Source organism: Triturus cristatus, chromosome 1_2 (assembly GCF_964204655.1).
Source record: "Triturus cristatus chromosome 1_2, aTriCri1.1, whole genome shotgun sequence".
Classification (NCBI taxonomy): domain Eukaryota; kingdom Metazoa; phylum Chordata; class Amphibia; order Caudata; family Salamandridae; genus Triturus; species Triturus cristatus.
In genome coordinates this window covers 664682250-664696169 of record NC_140580.1, presented here as the reverse complement: position 1 = coordinate 664696169, position 13920 = coordinate 664682250, and positions in this window count along the sequence as shown.

Here is a 13920-nt window from a genome sequence, read left to right as displayed (position 1 = left end):
CAATTAATTTTGGCAACATTTAGTCTTTTTGCCCCCCCTGGGGGGCAGATGGGGGCAGTAGCCCCCAATCTGCCCCCCCGGGGGGGGGGGGCAAAAAGCCCACTAGACACCAGGGAATTTAAAAAAAAAAAAAATAGGGGTGGGGGTTGCCCAAAACAGGCAGGCCCATGCCCCCACCCCACCCCCAATTACTACAGTCTTTCTGCCCCCCCGGGGCAGATGGGGCATTGGCCCCTAATCTGCCCCCTCGGGGGGGCAGAAAGCCCACTAAAAACCAGGGATTCGTTTTTAGTTTTTTTTTAGTGTGGGGGCTGCCCGCAACGGGCACGCCAATGCCCCCACCCACCCGCCACCATTACAGCCTTTCTGACCCCCCTGGGGGGCAGATAGGGCATTGGCCCCCATCTGCCCCCCGGGGGCAAAAAGCCCTCTAGACACCAGGGAATAAAAAAAAAAAAAATAGGAGTGGGGGCTGCCCAAAACGGGCAGGCCCATGCCCCTGCCCCACCCCTCAATTACTACAGTCTTTCAGCTAAATTTGAGGTTTGCAGGGCATTCTGGGTAAGGAAACATTGGGGGATCCACGCAAGCCATACCTCCCTGGAATCCCCCGGGTGTCTAGTTTTCAGAAATGTGTGGGTTTGGTAGGTTTCCGTAGGTGGCCGCTGAGCACCGGGCCAAAAACCCAAGTGACCCCCCTTGCAAAACCAGGTCGTTTTGAGATAGGCAATTTTCATGTCGCTTCACTACGTTGTGGGCCCTTGCCTGTCGCGGGTACTTGGGACTCCCACACGAGTGAGGCACTGTTTTTATCGGGAGACCCGGGGGAACGCTGGGTGGTAGGAAATTTGTGTCAGCCCGGTGATGCCACAACTTTCCCACACGAAAATGTGTGAAAAAGGTGATTTTTTCAGCTAAATTTGAGGTTTGCAGGGCATTCTGGGTAAGGAAACGTTGGGGGATCCACGCAAGCCATACCTCCCTGGAATCCCCAGGGGGTCTAGTTTTCAGAAATGTGTGGGTTTAGTAGGTTTCCCTAGGTGCCGGCAGAGCTAGGGTTCAAAAACTACAGCTAGGCACTTTGCCAAAAAAAGTTCATTTTTCACTGCGAAATTGAGGTGTGTCCACGATGCGTTTTGCGCCGTTACCTGTCGCGTGCACTAGGCCGACCCACACAAGTGAGGTACCATTTTTCTCGGAAGACTTTGGGGAAAACGGGGTGGGTGGAAATTTGTGGATCCACGCAGATTCCAGAACTTTCCACCAGAGAAATGTGGGGAAAATTTGTTTTTTTTTGGCAATTTTTTAGGTTTGCAAGGGATTCTGGGTAACAGAACCTGGTGGGAGGCAGTCAAGTCACCCCATCCTGGATTCCCCTGGGTGTCTAGTTTTCAAAAATGTATAGGTTTGCTAGGTTTCCCTAGGTGCCGGCAGAGCTATGGTTAAAAAACTACAGCTAGGCGCTTTGCCAAAAAAGGGTCATTTTTCGCTGTGAAATTGAGGTGTGTCCACGTTACGTTTTGCGCCGTTTCCTGTCGCGGGCACTAGGCCGACCCACACAAGTGAGGTACCATTTTTCTCGGAAGACTTTGGGGAACGCGGGGTGGGTGGAAATTTGTGGATCCACACAGATTCCAGAACTTTCCACCAGAGAAATGTAGGGAAAATGTGGTTTTTTTGGCAATTTTTTAGGTTTGCAAGGGATTCTGGGTAACAGAACCTGGTGGGAGGCATTCAAGTCACCCCATCCTGGATTCCCCTGGGTGTCTAGTTTTCAAAAATGTATAGGTTTGCTAGGTTTCCCTAGGTGCCGGCAGAGCTATGGTTTAAAAACTACAGCTAGGCACTTTGCCAAAAAAGGGTCATTTTTCACAGCGAAATTGAGGTGTGTCCACGTTGCGTTTTGCGCCGTTTCCTGTCGTGGGCACAAGGCCGACCCACACAAGTGAGGTACCATTTTTCTTGGAAGACTTTGGGGAACACTGGGTGGGTGGAAATTTGGGGATCCAAGTAGATTCCTGAACTTTCCACCACAGAAATATGGGGAAAATGTGTTTTTTTGGGCAATTTTTGAGGTTTGCAAGGGATTCTGGGTAACAGAACTTGGTGGGAGGCAGTCAAGTCACCCCATCCTGGATTCCCCTGGGTGTCTAGTTTTCAAAAATGTATAGATTTGCTAGGTTTCCTTAGGTGCCGGCCGAGCTATGGTTCAAAAACTACAGCTAGGCACTTATCCAAAAAAGGGTCATTTTTCGCTACGAAATTGAGGTGTGTCCATGTTACGTTTTGCGCCGTTTCCTGTCGCGGGCACTAGGCTGACCCACACAAGTGAGGTACCATTTTTCACGGAAGACTTTGGGGAACGCGGGGTGAGTGGAAATTTGTGGATCCACGCAGATTCCAGAACTTTCCACCAGATAAATGTGGGGAAAAAGTGTTTTTTTGGCAATTTTTTAGGTTTGCAAGGGATTCTGGGTAACAGAACCTGGTGGGAGGCAGTCAAGTCACCCCATCCTGGATTCCTCTGGGTGTCTAGTTTTCAGAAATGTATAGGTTTGTTAGGATTCCCTAGGTGCCGGCAGAGCTAGGGTTAAAAAGCTACAGCTAGGCACTTTGCTAAAAAAAGGGTAATTTTGCATTGTGAAAATGTGGTGTGTTCACGTTGGGTTTTGAGCCATTTCCTGTTGTGGGCACTATGCCTACCCCTACAAGTGAGGTACCATTTTTATCGGGAGACTTAGGGTAATTCAGATTTGTAAAGGAACTTTTATTACCTATTGACTTTCGATGCATTTCAACCTGCTTGTACCATTCAACTGGTATTTCTCTCAACTTAGGAAAATCATTAGTAAATGACAAAATATCTTGTCGACTCCATGGAACATGTACATATCCTCCTCCTGGTACTTCTCTCATTGGACACAATCTCTCTACTTTTCCTGATTCTTGATGTCATTCAACTTGCCTGTGCTTCCTCCTTTTTCCTCATCCACCTAGTTTTCCACTTGTCTAAGTCTCCCCACTTTTGTAAAATGATCATTAACTCCTTAATCTGCAATTTTTTTCCAGACACATTCATGTTTTCTAAATCTTTATTAGTAAATTCTGCTCTATATGGCTTCTGTAGTACTTTTGATCTCCCTATTTCAATTCCCATTTCGGAGGCAAGATCTGTCAATTTCTCATGAAATATATTTGTATTTCTAGTGAATGAACAGTAATTCTTCTTCACTGTAAGCATTTAGTCTATCTAATCCCACATTAACAGCTATCTCCTCTTCCAATTCTACTTTCAATTTGTAAATATCTAAAATCTTTGGTGGTGGATTTGGTTTCTCTAATCCCTGTGCCTATCTTTCTAGATCTTCTGGGGATACTATTGTTGCATTTTTGACTCCTGTGGATGTTATTAGTCGTGCTTCTTTTGAACAGCTAGGTGTAAATCTTCTCGGGGTTTCATTTACCTGTCCTCTTATCGGCAAATCCATTAATGAAATTACCAAATCGCATTCACTGGCTTGATCATCAGTTATTACAATTTATTTTCTAGGCTCGATTATAGGAGTTGTTGCAATTGGCAGTTTGGGACAGTTCGCTTTATCCCCATACAATGGAACAACGGGACCTATAGTCACGTGTATATTCAATGCATCAGGGTGTGCATTCAATTGGGTTATTTTCTGCATTAGTTCTTCTTTGTTTTTATTTATTGCTTCTCTTTCTTTTTCCTGAAGTACCCTTCCAAATATTGGACCATGTATAACCTGTGGAACCAAGGGTGGTCCCAAGGTTGGGGCACTTGGAGTAGTTCTACTAGGTCCTTCCTCATATGGTGGAGGGTTTTTTGGTTAGAATGCCCTCCATAAACTCATCTTCTGATTCACCACAACCTCTCATTGTTAAATGCTTAGTTTTCTCTGCACACTTGCCCCCTGAATGTTCCTCAGCCATTAATACAGGATACAATCCTTCTGTAATCATTGCTTGTCTCCATTGTTTCATCTGATTTTCTAGTGAATCGTGCATCTGTTTAGGGAAAATCCTCTATAACTCCTACTACTTCTGGATCTGTTGCGCTCAAATGACTCATTCTTCTAATGCTTCATACTGCGTTAATCTAGGTCTGGGCTCTAATTAATTCATTCTCATTCTCAAATTTTGAAGAATTCTCCTATTGAACGTATCATTTTCGGGAAAAGCTAACACTCCGTCACCTTTAGTGTATTCTATCCAATTTTCTAACCACACACAGGTATGGTAGTCTCTCTCCATAATCATAAATGATGCAGGTGTTTTTGGTGGTGGGATAAGAATTTCTTCTCTAGTCTTAATGGGTCTATCTTTCTTAAAGTAATTTTTAATTTTCTGCATTAATGACATCCTTCTTTTTTCTCCGTACATTTTAGGTGAGGGTCTTTTTATATATTTGTCTCTGGCAAATCCTAAATATCTTCTGTCTGGGCGATTCGCTATTAGTGTCGGATCATATTTCCACATGCACACTCCACTGTCCAATACTATTCCAGCTTCTATTTTTGACAACCAATTAGATTCTTGCTCACACTCGTGGTTTTACCAATCTCAGCGCGGCCTTTTGAAACATCAGTATCACTCCTTACTACTGACCCCTCTTTTACAATTTCGCATCAGCCACACGCCCGCTGTTTCAACCAATCCCAGCGCGGCCCTCAGTGACGTCTGTGCAACTCCGGCAACTGACCCTCCCTTCACAAGATAACACGAAAACTTATTTTCTTACAATTTTGCAATTAAAAGTTTCAATAATAACAACGTAAAAACATTCGCTACTCTGTCTGTTCCGCTAAAACCAAAGTACAGCTGATTTCTTTTGCTTCGAGTAAAACCTTCCGCTTACTCTTTATACACTGTGAGTAAAACCTTCCGCTTACCCTTCACTCAAGCTCAGACAAACCTGTTACTCCTTCGGTGTTACCCTTTCTAGGTGATATAAGACCAAAGTTTCACCAGCGAACTCTTTTGCTATCAATCACTCTCACTTTTAAACAAAAAATAATCCCTAATTTTACACTGTTAGCCCTGCATAGCTTCTCAGCGCTATTCTAACAGACGAGTAACCTCACTGCAGTGTGGCTTCCATTTACCACCCGCTATTCACTTCCCGGGAAATTTCCAGACAAAATAAAACAAAATACAAATGATTTTGTTAAACCATAAATCAGTAATCAATATTTATCACCAAACTAATCAATAATAACCATGGCTCTGCTACCAGAAAACTGATCCAGCGGGTACCAGCCACAGATACTCAACCACCATATACTCACCTAGGCCCATAAACACACACACATAGGGTAGTAAATACCGCTGGGGGGGTCAATTTTGTAATATGCTTATTATAAGATCAGTTACATGTCATTCCTAACTAATCTTTCACTCATCAAAAAGTTCTTTCCTCTGCTCAATGGACCTATTAGTTGGAACTAGTTGATGGTGAAATGACATAGAATTATATTTCCTTTCTATTATTGAAATAACCACAGATTCGGGAAAAGTTTAAAGGTTTTATCCAGTTAAATTCATGTGAGCCAAAATCAAAATACAGTAAGAACTCCATCTCTCCAAGGAAGAAAAATAAATTAATCAAATAAATCAGTCATCTATATTAGAGCGAAATTTCACAATGACAGTACTCAGAAAGGAGAGAATAGAGAGAACAGTACAATGACATATTTCACAGAAGTATAATTACCTAGAATGTTGTGAAAACCAACCCCTTGGCCAAGGAGCTGGAAGGGTCCCCTGGGAAAGATCAGGCGACAAAGATTTCAGGACAGGTTTCAGGACAGGACTCAGGACAGGATAGATGACCTCTCTAACACCGACGCCTGCGTCGCTCCCCTCTCTGACACTCTCTTCCTCCTTTAGATTCTTCTGTGATCTTCTTCTAATTTAATTTAAAGTATTGGTTCTATAATTCAATTCTTCTTCAACATTCGTTCAGCTCTAGGACAGCATCCCGGTCTCTCAGCATCTCAGCATCTCAGCATCACGAGCTATGTCTCCATCTCTAACTAACTAGAACTACCTCAATGATACCGTTTTACACTCATCTTCCACCCATTAATGTTTCAAATTATAGAAAGTCTAATTCTGATTGGACAAGCAAGGGGGATGATCATCACACCATGCTAAATTTTTAATATATTTCTTTGGTTCTTTGTTTAATGTTCCCGCCCCTTAATTTTTATTCACAGACTTTATTTCCCACCTGTATTCACATCTTTATCAACCAAAAAGTATACATATAACATTTGTTCCATTCAATATTCAGGATGTCCAGCAGGTTCCCAGGACATGTACAAAGGCGTCCTTGGACGGGATTCAAGTATCACATCATGGCTTCTGGCTTCTTATTATTGCGCGTGTGTATAGATCACATATGGTACAGGCTTCACTCTCTCTCAGAGGCCCATATACGAACTAGTAGAGAAGTCAAAAAGAAACATATTAATTTCAAAATAAAATGATTTCACTGTATACCACCTATCTCTACTCTATATTAGCACTTAGTAAATAGCTTGTTTTAGTTTCAATAAAGCAGATGCTTAACATGTGAGCTTTCAAGCAGCCATTTTAGATGCATCTGGGCAGGTGCAGAAAATTCCCTCCAAGCGACAGACTGCCATTCTGCGTAGATGCAGTTGACGCATGCGCAGTACAGTTTCCAGCGTTAGCAGCCATTTTAGATTTCACTCGAGTTACTGGTTAGTAAGACACGTAAGCAAGCTTTGTCTTGCTAAAATATGGAATGCAGTGCATATTAATTATACGATACACAATTAGTATTGACATTATGAGTTATATGAGAGGATTTCTTCGAGCAAGTCTCTTTTATACAAGTCCTTGCTCCATCAGGAGCACGCCCAGCCCTTGGGATTTCTCTCCACAGCTTCAACAGCAGGTGCAGTCCTTTTTCTGTCTTCCACAATTCCAGATGTGTTCTGAAGAGGGTACTGAAGGTGCCACTTTTATGGCCAGTGCTAGCCTGCAGGTGGGGGAACACTTGGCCACTCCCTAACTAATAAGGTAATAGTTCCTAGAGGTGTCCCTACCCATTGTTGCAGCACTTCCTATGAGTTTTATTGTAAACTGTCCCACAGTGCACCTATCTATCTAAACCCAATTTGGCAGAACCTTTCTTCCCTTGATCAAACTTGATCAAAATACAATAGTTTTGAGTCGTGAAGTTTACAATGGATGTCTGCCGGTCTTGCAGATACTCATGACTTTATTAGGTTTTTTAAGTCTTCTCCATTGGATTATGCCTTGAGGAAGCCCGTGATAGGGTGAAACTTGTTGGCTGCGTTTGTTGCTTTTCCTAACAAGGAACAAGAATAAAAGATACAAAAGACAAAGGATTTACCTGTTTTGCTTTTTTATTTGAGTGACCTCTTTTTCTGTATACTCTTCATTTTTGTTGCCTCTCTATTTTAATTCAATGTCTCTAACATTGGGCCATCTAGTAGCTGGCCTATAAAGGTGGGAAACTAGCCATATGTACTCAGTGATTATTAGAGGTGGCTCTGTAGCAGGTTCCCTAGGTGCCATTGTTTGTTCAGATGCACATATGAGATCACTGTGTTGTTCACAAGTCCACGTTTGCGCACCATTCTTAATCTTGCTTTTTCTTGAGTTCATTTTTCGTTTCTGGTTTATGACAGCAGCAATGGCGTCTACTGTGGTTCACTTCTTTCAAGAATTTTCTGTCATAAATTTAAGTTCTGGAGAAAGTTAGAGGACTGACAAAGGCTATGGATCACGCGTTTGGGGCCTATTGGCTTGTCCAATGCCTTTTAGCCATGCTGTACAGCATCAGCAAGGCGAAAAGAAAAACAAAAGTGCAATAATGCAACTGTGTCATTTTGTATAGGCCTACAAAATGAAACAATTATTCCAAACAAAAGGTTCAGAGTGTACAATTCAAAAACAAATATCCAAAAGCAATAAAAGCATGAATTTATATGAGAAAGAAAAAGAAAAAGAAGAAGAAGAAAAAGAAAGAGACCCTAATAGAAAAACATACAAAATGTATTCAATAAAACAGCTCAGTGTGTTAAGCTGGTACATATAACATAGGAACATATACATGACCAGACAAGTGGCAGACAAGGAGATGAGTACATACAAGGGAGTTTACACAATTTTTCATAAAACTCCAACAGACAAAAAAGTGTGTCCTCCAACAGTTGCGGCCACAATAGCGTCGACGGCGTTTCGACCTTTGGTGTTAATCCATGGTCATCTTCAGGACGAAAAATATACTGAGCATCCTAAACAAGTAATCTAAAATTACAAAAAATTGCATTACATCATAAACAAAAAAGGGCCAAAGAAACAGTATTATCTTACAAAAGAGGAAAAAAGAAAAAGAAAAAGAAATACTGTTTCTTTGGCCCTTTTTGTTTATGATGTAATGCAATTTTTTGTAATTTTAGATTACTTGTTTAGGATGCTCAGTATATTTGAAAAATTGTGTAAACTCCCTTGTTATGTACTCATCTCCTTGTCTGCCACTTGTCTGGTCATGTATATGTTCCTATGTTATATGTACCAGCTTAACACACTGAGCTGTTTTATTGAATACATTTTGTATGTTTTTCTATTAGGGTCTCTTTCTTCTTCTTCTTCTTTTTCTTTTTCTTTCTCATATAAATTCATGCTTTTATTGCTTTTAGATATTTGTTTTTGAATTGTACACTCTGAACCTTTTGTTTGGAATAATTATTGAATGCCCCTGGTTCAGGTGGTTTGGGCTGCCCCTGTGGTGGTTAATTACAAAATGAAACAGGCTCCTTTTATTTTTCATTTACCGATCTGAGATGGATCAATTTGACGCCTGGTTCTTTGCAACAACAACAAAATTATATATTTCTTTTTTAAACGCAGGTGATTTGACAGACCCTGGGAGAAAATGCTTAACTGGCTATCTTAATCAGTGGTGCTTTAAAAGCTATTTACAAAAGCATAGCATTTTCGAAGAGGAGTGCTAAGAAAATGATCTACTAGAAATAAAGTAAATTATAATTATGTTTTTAATATTAAATGCACTAAAAGTAACTCTGCTACTGTAGACCATGTAATATATATATATGTGTGTTTGTGGTGTTTATTAAGTGACTGCATGAAATTAAACTTGCAACCTATAGTTTTGTGCTAAAGCTATGGGACATCTTTACTAAAGTTCATGCAACGCAGGGCAGCAAGCTGCGTTGCGTGAATAGGAGAGAGCTGAACAGCATCAAATCTTCTAAGCTATGGTGTTCTTCAGCTCTCTATCTATGCTGGAGCACTTGATGCTGCCTAGCTCCAACGCAGGTACATGCATGTGATGCTGCAAGGGTGCCTGTGTTACCGGCAAGACTGTTTTGTGCAGGAAGGGACACCTTCATGTGTAAACAATCCTAAGAGGCTATTTCCTCTTTCTCTGCCGGATTCAGAATGCATCCACCATAGAAATAAGACGTAATGAGGAAAGATAAACATAATTCTCCTCATTGCGCATCTCTGTGGTTGGTGCACCATTTTGGCACTGTAGGAAAGTGGTCCTTTTTGACAATGTCACCCCCACTTTTTTTCAGGTAACTGATGTGATTTCGTCTGGACATGCTCTGAGTTCCTGCTAACCAGGTCCCTAGTGCGAGAGCTCTTTCCCAAAACTGTTTACCCAAATTGGCAAAACCTTTAGCACACTCTGTAAGTCCCTAGTAAATGGAATTCTGGGACAGGGTTATGCCCACTTCCTACAGAAAGTGGTCATATAGGGGGTGTAGTGACCCCAAAGATCAGTAGTCCTTTGACTACTAACCTACACTCCCCTAATGCCCCTAAATTCTGTATTTAGGGGAGTCACTGGCACCAGAGAAATAGATCCTGAAGACCTAATCAGAGAGAGGACCCCGAAGAGCCCCAAAAGCAGAGAGGAGAGAAGAAGAAGCTGACCTGGTACCAGCCCCGCCGGCATGTCTGCATCCCTTGTTGAAAATTGTGCCAATGTCGACTCGTCCTCCAGCTGTTGACTCCAGAAACTTGGGAGGACTGCCTGCCTTCGATAAAGAACCAAAACCTTCTGTGGAACAGTGGAACTGTTCCCTGCATCTTGTGGCAACTTCAAAAGAAAGGACGATGTGGCCTCCGGAACTGCCAAAACCCGACACCTGAAGCCACCACTGCACCCGTTGCTTCAAGCCTGAGTCAAAGTGGGCCAACAGTGCCAACAAGGTCCTCTAGCCCTCCAGAGCCTGAGTCCATCGTGGTTTCGCCCCTCGTGGACCCTCTGATGGTGTCTGCATCCTCTACACGCAGGCACCCTGTACTGCGACTGCTCCCGGAAATAAAAACCGACGCCTAAAGTCACCTCTGCATCCGTTGCCCCGGGCTGTGGAGAAGAGGACCAAGGGTGTCCCTACGTCCCAGAGTAGCCCAAAGCCTGAGCCCCCCTGTTGGTTCAGCCCAACTGGCCTCTTAGCCAGAGTCTGCAGCCTCTTCTCACAGAGACCGGTCTCCATAGAATAAAATTGACTCCCGATGCTGTTTTGTTCCCTGCACCCGGCCGCCCTCACGCCGCTGGTGGTGTACTGTTGGTGCTGCCTTGAACCGTGCCCACCACTCACCTTAACTCCTGGAGATTGGTCCCATAAGACACTGTACTATACATGTTTGCAGAACGTGTTCTCTCTTCTGAAGGATAACACTGCAGAACTCAAAAAATTGCATTGTGTCCACTTTTTGAACTGAAAAGAATGTATATTTAAAAACGACCATAACTGAACGATTTGTCTCTGATGTCTAAGCATCTATAAAGATACTTGCTATTTTTATAAAATGGCGTGGATCTCCTTCTTGAGTTGTGTGTGTCATGTATTGATCATTGTGTGTATTTGCAGATGTCTTGCACTCCTCTCAGTTAAGCCTAAGACTGCTCGACCACACTAACCCTAATAGAGCACCTTGGGATTGCTAGAGCAAGCCCTGGTCCACTTTTAAGGAAACCCCTGGACTCTTTACACTATATTTCAGATTATTGATATATCACATAAACAGCCAGCTTCCTACAGGCACAAACCCAGGCTTACTGCCTTTAGTAAATCTGGGATTGAGACAAATTCCATGAGTGGATGCATTGGAACACCCATGTTTCACCCACAGAACACCTACCACAACTAAAAGTAATGCAATATAGTGCAAGATGCTGTGTTGCATTACATTTCTTTAAAAGGTCACGCAAGGTAGTGCATATAGCCCCGTTTGGCACCTCAAGAAGCTATACTGGCTCCCGATCCAGAAGAGATGCCAGTTCAAGATGTTGACCCACGCATACAAATCCCTGCACAACAAAGGACCAGCATACATCAATAAATTAATGACCTTCCACCAACCGACCAGACACCTGCATTCCGCCTCTCTCATCCTCCCAGGCACTCCCCAGATCTGACGAGGCAAGATCTGAGGATGCTCCTTCTCCCACTTGGTGGCCAAAGCCTGGCACGACCTACCCCTCATCTTTGAACTGCCCCATTACTCCGATAATTCTGGAAAAGATTCAAGACCTGGCTGTTTGAATGAACAGACCACCGCGAAAGCAGCTAGCAACTCCAGTGCCTTTAGACCCTCACAGGTAATTTGCCATGATTTACAAATCTTAGATGATTGATTGTAAATCCTATTTAAGAACTTGTGTTTCCTTACGATGACTTGCATCACGCAAAGGCAACACAAAGCCTTAAGAAATCTGGGCCAATGTTTTTAGCTGATGAGTGTATTTCAAGTCCATGAGGAGGTATATACATAGCTGCTTCCAGTGTGTCTTTCTGTTCTTCATATTTCCTGCAGGTGATCTTTTTCTCGTCCTTCATTCGCATTTTCAGCCCACAACCACAACTGCAATGTTGGTGCTTATTCACATTGACACAGGCCTTCGCTACAAAATATATTCCAGTAGCACAAAAACTTAAGTGTTAACCACACTACACCAGTTATCCATCAAATCCACGATGAATAAGTGCAGCATAAAGGACAGATGGGCTCAGCACACATCTACAGTCACCAAGCAATCATGATTTTGGCCTGATGCAACAATGGGCAGAATCAAAAATGTTAAACAAGCTTCAACAGGAGATGTGAACGTGACAAGTTAAGCTGCAGCTGAGAAATGGGTGGCAAACGTTGACAGCAAGGGAAGAAATGCAAGGTGAGAGTCAGTGAAAAGAGAAGAGGTGAAATGGAGAACCAAACTGTAGGAAGAGAGAGGAAATAGAGTTGTTTGAGGGGAAGTGAGAGGAAGAATGAAAACTTCAGATACACTGATATTGGGTATGAAAAGCTGTTTGTGGAGGGGTTTGTGGAGAAGATACAGGAAGAGGAGAAATATTCGGTAGCATGCAGGAAAGGGAGCTCCAGGCGGAGAGAAGAGAGAGATATGAGGGCTTCAGTAGGAAAAGTGAGAGAAAGAAGTGATAATTACAGCTGTAGAAGTGACAGGTACAATAGAACATTGCAAGAATAGCATTGTTAGAGGAAAAGGAGAAGTTCTTAAGGGAGAGACAAGAAGGGATTGGGAAAGCTTGGTGGTAGAGGTGATGGAAATGGGGAGCGTTAAAGGAAAGGTGGTGACAGGGAGAAGTGCAACTTCATGAGCCAGTGGCGGTTTCTTCATTTGGGCGGAGGAGCATCACCCTCCTGCCCGCTGTGCATAGCAAGCTGCCCGTTGTAAATGTGAAAAATAAAATGCCAATGAAATGATTTAATTGCCATTTTATTTTTTACTGATGCACAGCCACAGCCTGCCCCCAAGTCGAGTTAAACATGGGGAATCTCATCTGCTAATGATTGTCAGAATTGAGGACTGGAGTAGTGGCCGGACACTCCAAAGAGCACGTCAGTTGGTCCGGCTGTCTTGCGTCGGCCTGCCTAACATTCGCACTTGAAGATCTCCAACCCGAGCTGTGTTATAACTGGGTGGAGAGCAAATACAGGCCTCCATGACCTGAAGGAGCGTATAGCCAGTCACCTCCATCCAATCCTGGATGGATTGGTTATGGGAGTTAGCTCGACTCGTGCTTGGATCCACCGACTGCAGAAGAACACCAAGGAGGATGGGCAGCCCTTGGGTAAGTAACATGTAATTTTATTTAATTCAAATGTTGGAATAATGCATGTTAGTGTAGTGATTTTACTTGTGTTTTTGTTGCATGATGCATGGTTTATTTTTGGCTTTTGGATGGGGTCTTTTATTTTTGGCCTTTGGGAAGCGGTGCAGCACTCTGCTCGTCTACCACTTTCAAATGTTACCAGCCGCCACTGTCATGTGAACATGAGAAAGGAAAGCGGCAATGGATTTGTGGAAAAGTCATAGGAAAACTGACAATAAATACGTGGGAGGAAGGGGGTGTTGAGAACAGGAAGAGCAGTTCCTATGGGTAGCTAGTTAGGGAGGGGGAGGAAGTGGGGAAGCACAGGTCTTTCTTCGTAATGCCCTCACACACCCCAAGGGATGTCATGCTTCATCATTTGGGCATTTGCCCCTCGTCAGGCCGGCGCTGCAATGCCTGACGGGCTCCCGAAACCGGGGCTCTTTGTCGGGGATCTTTTGAAGAAGCCGTATGGGTGCGTGTGGGTGTGAGGGCAGGGTAGTGCACGAGGAGTGAGGTGTTTTAAAAAAGGTATAGGGCCGTCCTACTTATTTAAGTATTTTATTAATGAGGTAGCTCTAGCCTTGGTAAAAAGAGGTGTAGAAGCCCTAATTAGGAATAATGGTCCGTAAGGGCTAATCATGTGAGGGTGTGGTCAACATGTTTCGTGCCCCAGCTGCCCCAAAAAGGGTCAATGGCACTTCGTCAGGACCAAGAATAGAACGTTTAAAGGTGAGTGCACTACCGTTTT